At 42.6% G+C, this 10,629-nt stretch overlaps 1 protein-coding gene and 1 long non-coding RNA gene across 3 annotated transcripts in view; one reads left to right on the top strand and one right to left on the bottom strand.

Moving 5' to 3' along the window:
- Nucleotides 1–6,847: 6,847 nt before the first annotated feature.
- LOC125322479 lies at nt 6,848–9,751 on the bottom strand. The gene is made up of 3 exons (XR_007202018.1): nt 9,666–9,751; nt 9,495–9,557; nt 6,848–7,511 (listed from the first exon to the last, which is right to left on the bottom strand). It is a non-coding gene; the product is annotated as an uncharacterized LOC125322479 (long non-coding RNA).
- ECHDC1 (ethylmalonyl-CoA decarboxylase 1) overlaps nt 9,709–10,629 on the top strand; it is a 42,375-nt gene continuing 41,454 nt past the window's right edge. Inside the window, exon 1 of one of the 2 annotated variants that reach the window (XM_048296207.1) lies at nt 9,709–9,779. The gene's annotated coding sequence lies outside the window, so the exon portion shown is untranslated. Of the gene's footprint in view, nt 9,780–10,360; nt 10,575–10,629 lie in introns of those variants that run through there. The other variant, XM_048296209.1, reaches the window with a different exon arrangement.

Below are 10,629 nucleotides of genomic sequence, written 5' to 3'. Positions count from 1 at the left end.
TGTGCTGGGGCAAATGTAGGATGAGCTACATGGTACACGTTCCTGCCAATCACATTGTTTCTAAGACTTTCAAATTCCCGGGACTAAGAACAGCCCCTCATTGCATTTCTTGTAGAAAATCAGTGCGGCACCTGAATGTGAGGCTAAAGGATGTGCCCGAACAGTAATTCTGTGTCTACTCTCAGCACCCACCCTCAAGAGAGTCTCAAGCTAAGGTGGTCCTGCTGCTAAAGATATCATTCTTGTTTTATGCTGAGGCAAGGCTATGTAGAGTAGATACCTCAAGGTTATGAAATATGCCAACATTTCAAACTATGGTGAGGTCAAACTGGGCCAATATAATTTGTTGGCACACACATTCTCTCTCTCTCTCTATATCTATTTATCTATCTATGTTTCTTCTCCAGCTGGGTCACCATGAAGTGTTACATGCTAGAGAAATTAATCTTGGTTTTCTCACCCAAGCCTCAGTAAATGGATTACGACCTCTGTCATACAGCTGTCACAGACAGAATGACACTTGGGCATTGATATATGACACAGACAGTGTTTACCTATCAGCACAAGTCCTGTAGCTGAGAGCACAAAAAGCATGGCTGCAGCAAGGGATCCTTCTGTTTTGTGCCAAAAGTGTTGACCAGACAATATCATCTTTGCAAATAGATGTGATTATCTCCAGTCTTGGTGAGACCAAGGAAGCAATCTGTGCACAACACCTCACCCATCCTCTTCCCCTCATCTTTTTTTTTTTTTGTTTCTCTCCTGACACTTCCCTTCTGCCTTTACTGTATAAACTTGCCATTGTTATTAATGCCTTGCTCCTTGTTCCTTCCTGCTTTGACTTAATAAGGCAAGAAGAGAGGAGCAGCCCCCATGAAAGAAATAAATATTATTACTACAAGGGGATGAAAACTACACGGTTCCTGGGTTGTAGGCTACCACATTGTGTTTCTGAGAGAGCCAGAAAAGGCAGGTAAAGTCCTTAAACTACCCATATCACATAAGCTATAATATCCTGGAAAGTGTGCCAAGGAGTCCTGAATATCTTGGTCAGATGAACCTGTTTCAGCATAAATTTCTTTTGTGAGCTCATCCTGCTTGCAAGGTGACAGGGATGCGTGCAGTCCTTTGATGCAGCACAGGCCTTATGTGTGTAAGTATGGTGTCAGAGGACAGCTATATTTATCACAAATGCTGCCTGTGTAGGAAAAAGTGGAGGCTTTCCCTGATGTGAACTGCTGTGAGCTACAAGTCTCCATGTATCAGACTGAGTGCACCTGGAAAGGGATCTCAGAGCACACAGTGCAAATAAAATGTCAAAAAGACTTTGATACACTGGAGAACAGTGAAAGCAGGAAATTTTTTTATATACCAGAAACTTTGTCAGTTTAAATTTCCAAACGTGAGTCAAATAATTGTGTGAGATTATCCATTTTTAATTTTAAAGTTCAGTTTACTTCTTCAGCACTCTTAAAAATGTGATCCAAATTCTTTGGATTTGAAGAATCCAAATAAAGAAGTACAACGTATGTGTGAACATCCCATTTTTTACTATGATTTTTATCCTGAAAATTATGCTGTCTGCACGTCAGTCACTTCCCTGACAGTTTCTGAAACTTTTGTTTTATGTCAGCCAAGTCTGACAGGGGTGTGCAGGTCTCAAAGGTATTCAGATTCCTGATAGTTTCAGATAAATCAGCTGAGTCGACTCAAATGAATGCCCCAGGGAAATTTAAGCAAAATAACTACTGTTCTCTCTTTCCAGAAGTGGTCACCCACTGCACCAGGAGCCAGCCAGCATGTATGTTGGGGTTTACTGCCTCTGCCTTGGGGTGCCCTATGGGGAATGTTGTGTTGTTACAAAGGAGTTAGATGAGCCACCAGGCAGGCACAAATCCAGAGGAAATTACTTCTCCTTGCTTTTCTTGCTCACAGGAAAAAATGTCCAGTTAGTCCCAGCAGCGAGTCTCCTGGGCTTGGAGGGGGTAATGAATGTTGGTCTTGCTCTAGTCCATCATCCTCTCCCTCCATACAGCTCTAAATATACACTATGATTTAGTAAATAATGGAATTTTTTGTGCTCTTTGAACTAGTATTGATTCCACTCCAAATGCAATATGAGGCACGGTAGTATGTCAGGGACCTGAAAAGTCCAAGGTTGTTATGTGTTGGCAGGGCACAGTAGGAAGAGGAATAAGCTCACATGGCAGCTAATACAGAAAAAATTTTGGAGAATCACTTCTAGTGTTTTCTACTTCTTATTTTTCATGTTTGACAAAAGAAGAGTCCTGAAAAAAGTCTCTTGAAATAAATGTTCCGAGGCTATTCTATTTTCTAGTGTGGAGGAGCTTATTCACATTACCTTGTATTGACGAAGGCTTTACGAGTTACAACAGGACAGATTTTTAGTCACAGCATGGAAAAAGCCTTTATCTTTTCTGAGAAACCTTTGTGAGAAGCAGTGGCTCAGCCAGAAGTTAGTCCTGGTTCTGACTGAGTAAGGGCAGTAGCTGGAGCCAGGGGCTACTGCAGGGACCCACGAGTCAGCTGCACTGGAGTCCACCAAGAGATGAGATCAGCCAGCCACCCCTGCATTTTTGGTGGAATTTTTTTTTCCACCTTCCTCTCCAAGACCTGTACCACATGCATTTCCGTGGTATTTCAGCCTCTCTTCTACTTGGTAAGGATTTGTTGTTGTAGCTGTTTGACAAACAGCTGAGGTGCACCAAGAGAGCAATACAGAAAGAGAGTGGAGTGGCATAAATACATGAGTGCTAATGCTACTTATGGGGTACTCTGACCTTGCTGTGATCCAGCAGGTGACAGACAGAGCGTGTCTTGTGCACTGTGTTCAGACAAATCTCTTGGTTCACGTTGCAGTTGAGACGGACGCAACACTCACGAATCACACACACCAACTCCGTTCAGAAGGCAGAAAACTTATCTTTAACACCACACAGTGTCTTTTATAGTTTCTTAGCTGTTTACACAGTTTTAAAGCACAACAAGCTTAATTCAACCAAACACCACTGGGTGAACGCACGATAATCACGCAGCATGTTTTTCTACCTCTAATTCAGCTATGCCTCTTTCCCATGGTCCTTCTCTAGCAGAAGTAACAGGCCTGAGCCATGATTTTACAAAGGCAACAGGGCCTTCATTTTATAAAGTTCTACCTGTATGCAACAGGTTCACCTTTTCTCTAGTTGCCTAATCCTTCCTTAATGACACTTGCAGCATGGTAGCTGTTCTGAGACTCCCAAACAGTTGCAGACAGATTGGGTGCCAGGGCCCCAGGCAGGATTTTAACCACCTAGGGCTTGAAGTGAGGCTAATACACCATGCAACACCTTTGTGTCAAGTCTGTAGAAAGATTAATTTCTTCTATTTTTGCTTGCAGTGCTTTTTTTTGTTTGTTTTGGGTTTTGTTTGTTTGTTTGTTGGTTTGTTGCTGTTCTTTTTTAATATGTGATCATGCTGCTACTGATCTCTTCCTGCTTGGATGAGAAACAGCAAATGGAATACTACACAGCACACCATATGGCCACAAATGTCTGATGACTTTTGACGAACAATAATACCAGTACCTACTGTTAGAAAACACACTATAGAGAATGTCTGTCTAGTCATCCATCCCTCATTCTGCAAAGGGGAAGGGCAGGTAAAGGGAAAGGCAGGAGACTCCCCTTTAACACACACACACACACGGGCCAGCTGCCCTCTGAGCTGATTGGTGCATCCTGGCTAACAAGTGTAAAGAGAAGACCAACAGAAATCCTAAGCACCTCTGGAAATGATGACATGGTACCTCATCACCAGCTTTATAGGAATAGAAAAATAAATTTGTGTGCATTAAATAAATTATTAACTGTGATTCATTCACTTGATTCAGCAGTTAAAAGCTTGTACCCTTTGTTTTCTTGTGTATTGCTGGGAAGTACATGTTGAAGCACCAGAAAGCAGAAAGGAATTCTGCAGGAATTCTGTAGAGATTCAGGCTTTTTTAATATTCCAAATTCTATTTTATTCACATGTATCTGAGAGGTGGTAAGAGATATGATAAAACTGGCAAAGTGTTCATTTCTTTATGCTCCTCCTTGTCAGGGTAGGCTGGCCATATTTTCAGATGTGCTCCGCAGCAGTCCTGAAATAAAGCTGTCTGACTGTACAACCAGATTATGCACAGCCAATGCAAGCAGGAGCAGCCCTGCTTCAGGGACACAAATCCTATAAATTTACACTTATGCTGACTCCAGACTGCCGTCCCCTGGTTACCTTTGATAGTCCAGGGATTTTGCACCCCTGTTTCTTCAGGCCAGCTGGCAACATACACCTATCTAGATCAAGTTAAATAAAATAAGATTTGACTGCACTGCTAATGAAAACATAGCGTGACCAATAAGGTAACTCAGAGACATCAATAGTCCAGTGTTATTTATGTTAGGTGTTACTTCAGGTTGGATTTATTTATTTTAAAAAACCCCAAACACTTAACTGAGGGGTTTTGTATGCTGTTTGTCCTGTTGCCTTCTGTTGACAGAGGTAAATGGGGCAGGACAGGAAGCATCAGTACATAACAAAAATCCCTAGAGGTTTATTTTGCTTCCAAACTTCTCTGCATTTGCTTTTAGCTTTGAACTAAACCACAAAAGCAGTAAATTTTGAAACTGTTAAAAAGAGAAGTGAGTTAGAACATTACATCTGTACAGGATTATGTTTTCAATGAGGAGAAGCGCAGGGCCTCATTAATGTTTAAAGGTCTTAAGAATAGTAGATTTTTTTTTTTCTGTAAAAACAAAGAAATATACAAACCCAGCTTTTTGCAATAGTTAAAAAACACTAACATGTAGCTATAAATTAATTTAGTCTAAATTAACTATTTCAGAGACATTATCAGAGCCATCAAACCTTCTTTAATATTATTAAAATATCCAGATTTAATACCACGAAATCTCCAGTGACAGTCAGAAGCTTCTCTTTTTAATTACCCCTTTTACCATTACACTATTTTCACGTGCTTTATGCTTCTATTTAATGTTGGCTACTACACGATAAGCTCTAAGCTGGTCAACTTTCCCATATAAAGTCCAGTAGCTGTGGTGAACCTGGAGTCACAGGATTCAGCAGGCAGCTCTCCCCGACCCAGCTGACAACCTCATTATCCATCTTCTGAAATATTTCAGCTGTGCAAGTGATACACATATGTAACATGTACTTGAGAAAAATAAAACCATCTCTGCTTTTAAAAAGGAATGATCTGCACCTCCTTCCACCACTTAATTCTCACAATTTCTTCTTTCTCTATAAAGTGCGAACTAGAAAAATATCATGAGTGAAAAGTAGTGATGACCAGGAAAGATCAAATAGGAACAAAATGACAGATGAGAGCAGGGGATAGTTCTACCTTAAAAAGGAGGTACCTGAAAATATTCCAGTTCTTCTCATTTAGCAACAATCATCACAGCACAGCATTTTCCATTTTACCTGGAACCACTCTCTTCACGTGAAAAGGGGAACTAGAACAATGTGTTAAACAAAAACAACGTCAATTTAGTGTTTCTGTGACCAGCAACCATAGGAACTGGAGCTGGGAATCTGGTGGTCAGTGTGTCACTCACCCATGTCCCAGTGCCCAAAATGGCTGCAGGACTTGTGCCCCCACCGCCTCATGGTCTCCATGTACAACAGTCGCTTCTCTGGCATGGCAGATACAGGGGTTTCTTTGCAATGGCCAGACTTCAAGAGGTCACTCCTGTATCAAGGGTTTGTCTCCTGGCTGGCTGTCCCCTCAAAACAGGGGGACCCAGTCATGCACCTCTCAGCTTTGCCCTGGGCCATGTATTACTAACCCACTTCCTCTCCCCAAATTGGCAAAGCCCTGAGTGCCATTGGGAGAGCCAGAACTAATAATACAACTGAGCCCATTTGATAACTCGGTGCTGCTAAAACAGGATGGTCTTCCTCCTCTAGTTTCCTCCATCTTCTTTCCCCTGCTTTGTGTCCCTCAGGCTCCACCAGCCACTCTGCTATAGCTGCAGAGATGTAGCTGCTGTGATGATGAAGATCTTTCAATGGATGGTGTCTGCAGCAGTGTGCTCAACCACATGTTTTGTGGAAGTGTGGCAGTGCTGCCACGAAAGACTAAAATCTTCAGCCAGATCTCTGCACAGTTTCTCATACATGGACCTCCTGCAGAGGTATCTAGGCACAGAAATGCCAGTGTAGACCATGATTTCATGTTACAGCTACTGATAATAACTGGAACTGCTCTTCCAAAATCTCTAATACACTGGGAGGCAAGAAGGAATGCGCTTTGGCAGGCAGAGTGGGCCTGATTCAACCAACTGCTTATGTGTCACAGAAATCAATGGTGCTATTTAGGGGCTTAATTGCTTTGCTGAATCCAGGCCAAAGTGACAAAAAGCAAGATGGTTAAGCTGCAAGGCTTGGATATATATCTTAACTCTTGAACACTTAGATCCTTTATCAATACTATGATTCTCCTCAATAATTCCCAGTTGTTCAGAAAAGTTTCAAAGGAAACACATGCCATACTTTTTGGCCCTGAGTTAGCAAACATTTTGGTGTACCATTATTCATGCAGATGGTGCCATTTTCTTAAGAACAGAAAGACACAAGTGAAGTGCCACAACAGGCTGTTTTTGCAGGTCAGAGCTGTATTTAATATCTACAGCATTTAAGCATTCCTACCAAGGTTATACAACTGCTAGAGACATCTGGACCTAATACTGAAATGTTCCTATTGCAATGTGTGTATGCGTGAATATTCTTGTGCCAAAATATTTATGTAAAACTGTCTTTAAAAGAAAGAACAATAAGTTCAAGGAGTTATAATTTTTTTCACTTGTTTTTCTTTCAATAACAAACACACCTCAGACAAATAAAAATTAACAATTTCAATACCGGTGTTGAAATAATGCTTTTACTCACAGATTAGTTAGAATCCATAAAGAATGGCTGCATTTGCCCTAATTAATGACCCATTTTCAGGAAAGGCTTTAATTAACATCTGACATTTAAGCAGCACTACAATGTGGTGCGCAATTATCACCTGGCCTACTTTGGTGTGATTCAAATGCTCTTGGAGAAAAGGATGCATTTTTTTCCTGAAAGTTTTATGGAACAGAGTAGCAAAAGAGGCCTAAGGAAGTGAAGGAAAGAAAGGCAGATCTTCAAAGAGATTTAGGGTGGAGTTTTCCAGTACAATTAGCCTGTCCCAGTGGCTGGCTGTCCCCTCAAAACAGGGGGACCCAGTCATGCACCTCTCAGCTTTGCCCTGGGCCATGTATTTCTAACCCACTTCCTCCCCTCAAATCGGCAAAGCCCTGAGAGCCATTGGGAGAGTCAGAACTAATAATACAACTGAGCCCATTTGATAACTCAGTGCTGCTAAAACAGGATAGTCTTCCTCCTTTAGTTTCCTCCATCTTCTTTCCCCTGCTTTGTGTCCCTCAGGCTCCACCAGCAGCAAGCCAAGCTGGTCCTTAGCCCTGGAATCAAAAGAGAAACTAAAAGTCTCCTGCCAGTTTGTGAGCTCCGCTGGCTCACCCTTGGTTCTCACACCCAGGAAGGAGAAGGAAGAAGTGTGGGACCACCACCTCCCAGTGGAAGTGGGCTGGTATTTTGTCTTGTGAAACCAGACCTTATCCTGTGTAGGATGGTACACCACACACAAGCATATTTTTGTACTGTACATATTTTCTATCAGAAAATTAGTATCTAATCAAATTACAGTGTTGGTGAAGTGAAAGGTGAGAGCACGTGGCAGGGGCCTGATGGCCCTTTTTGGTTCCACCGAGCCCACTCTTCCCATGGTGAGCTGCAACCAGACAGGACTTTGCAGAGCAAGAACACACTTCATCCTACCTGTTCAAGTTGCCCTATATGGCACGGAAACATGGAACAGTTTAGGTTTGAAAAGACCTTCGAGACCATAGAGTCATACACTAACTTAAGTAGCTATTAATGTTTAAATACCTCAGTATTTGCTGAGTCACTGAGAGTGTGAGCAAGCACCAAGCTGTGGCCATGCTGAACCTCTCTCCTGCTCTCTGGCCTGATGAATATTTCATTATGCTTTATCAAGAGAAACAGCTTTTGGCACAGGGGCCAGGGCTCCTTTCCCTCAGCTTCCCAAGAATACACCACAGCCTCCTGATCAGAGCACCTCCCCCAGAGAAATGAGCTGGTTTGCTTTGGCAGAAGAGGGCATGGGTGACACTTCCCATGCTGTGCTACAGAGGCAGGTGTTTCTTTTACCTCATCTTCCAGACATACCTTGCTGGAGCTCGGATTCAGCTCTGCAGGAGGAGATTCTTAAATAACATGGACAGAGAACATAAAATCACACATGGCGATAGGATGGGTATGGAGCTACCTGGGAAGAGCTGAGCCCTTTGCAGACACATCCAGTGATCGAATATCGTGTGAGAAATAACCCCAGTCTCGCACACTGGCTTTGGTGCATGAAGTGGAGGACGAGCTGACATACAAGTACTGATAAGGCTGCAGTTCTGAGATACTCACGGTGACTGCCCTGTCTCCAGCCAGCCCCTGCCTAACAAATTCAAACCAAATGTAACGTGGCATGCGGGGCTGCATTTAGAAAGCTGCGGCAGCTCTGGGGTATTTCAGATATCTGCAGTGAGGACAGGAGAGACAGCTGGGGTGGTGGTCTTGTTAGCTAACCTGATATAAATTGTCTCTTCCCATGAATCACAGCTGTCAGGCACCCATGGGATTTGGGAGCCTCTAGGGTTAGGTTGTAAGGAGAAACTGAATACCACTGATTTTGGATCCAGAAATCTAAATTTTAGAAAGATTTCAGGAATTTAGGAATAGAATGCATGTGTCTGCATTTTTCTGTGGGTCTAGTCTTTGGAGTATATGTTACACCATCCTTTAGCCTGCCACATTTCCATACAGAGTTGATGATATTTGCCTCCTAAAAATTACAGTCAATTACATACCCTTTATGAACTGACTATGGAGTTATGTGTTGGTTAGTATCCAATAATTCCTGAGATCTAAGCCCAGATCTGTCATCTATTTGTTCCATTGCTCTGAAAGGAATTTGTAAAAATAGCACCCAGAAGCTCTGTATCTATTGGAATTCAATATTTCAGTCTGGCAGCCTTGAATTTGAAAGTGAAGCATTGCTCTTTTAGCCAGTACATTGTTGCCAGCTTCTGGGTCAGCGACAGGGAAGGGGCACATTCTCTATAATTCAGGTGGTGACCTGACTCTCCTAGGTCAGTACTGCTTCAGCAATGCAAGGAGAAAGTGTTGTTGAAATCAGTGGAATTATTTGCAAGAATAAGAATAAGCAACTTTTCAGGATTGTACATTTTTTCTCTCTTCTTTCTTTTTCTCTCTTATTGTTTAGTCAAATATGCAGGGACAAGTCACCGTCCTGCTGAAAGTTACAGCCTGTCTGGTCTTTAGTGTCTGTTTTCGATGATGATCCCACTCACCTGTTCATTTTCCTACAGTCCTCATTCTTCACTCTGAGTGCATCCTAGTCTTATCATCATGTCCTATATGGCACAAGGCAATGAAACCAAAAATGAGGCAAACTGGTTTACGGATCTGCCGGTCCGGTTTGTGCTACTTCCACCAAGCGCTGCTAGGTGGCAATATGTTACCTGGAAAACCACGAGCTTCCAGCCGCCGTCCCCCTCCTCTGCTTCTGACCGAACTGGGACGTGCCTGGGCATCGCTCCGCTCCGAAAGAGGACAAGGCCTTGCAGCAGGACCTGGTGAGAGCTGCTTCACTCGTTACTGAGGTTTTCCGGACACAAATGCAGGGCTGAATCCTACTGGAAAAATTCTTTGTGAACCCAAGAGGAAAATAAGAGGCAAGCCTGCCTGCTGCAATATTTCTGCTTACACTGGAAGTGCTGTAATAAGGAAATGTATCCTTCTATTGTATAAAGATAGCACTGCCTGGGACCTGAATATTTCATATTCTCGATTTTCTGAACAACACAAAGTTGAAAGTATCTGTTCAGCTTGCAAAACTTTCGTTTTTCCAAATATATGATTAATTGAAATCCTCTACATATTCAATCATAATTTTTAATCAACTAAGCCAACTTTTGAACATCTGTATTGATAGGTGGGTTGAAAAACAGCTTTAATAGAGGTGGAGAAGATGTATTTCCAGATACATTTTTCAGCCATGGTACAAATACTTAAAACAGACTCATCTTATGTATGTGTACTAACAAGGACACAGAGAGAAAGACTGGCTCATAGCATATCGCTTTGAATATGCAAAGCACTGAGCAATCTTCATTGAAACCATTTATTTCCCTTGATCTGGATGCTGGCATTTGTTTTTCCAAGGAAGGAAACCGAGGGCAGGGCTGTGTGTGACAATGCCACGTTATGCCAGCCTCAAGTTTACACAATTACAGTTTGATGCAAGGGTAGTTCGCTCAGCACTTTGGCCCAGCTGCCAGAGCTGGGTACAGGTGAGCGGCACCTGGAGCCGGGGAGGCACAGCGGCCAGGAACAGGACAGCGGGAAAGAGTTCCCACTTAGGCTGACAGGTAAAATAGATGGATGTGAAAATGGGGAGCCCAAGTCTCTACTTGTGGGGACGTG

This window comes from Corvus hawaiiensis, chromosome 3, assembly GCF_020740725.1.
Source record: "Corvus hawaiiensis isolate bCorHaw1 chromosome 3, bCorHaw1.pri.cur, whole genome shotgun sequence".
Classification (NCBI taxonomy): Eukaryota; Metazoa; Chordata; class Aves; order Passeriformes; family Corvidae; genus Corvus; species Corvus hawaiiensis.
This window is presented reverse-complemented; position numbering and strand designations above follow the sequence as displayed.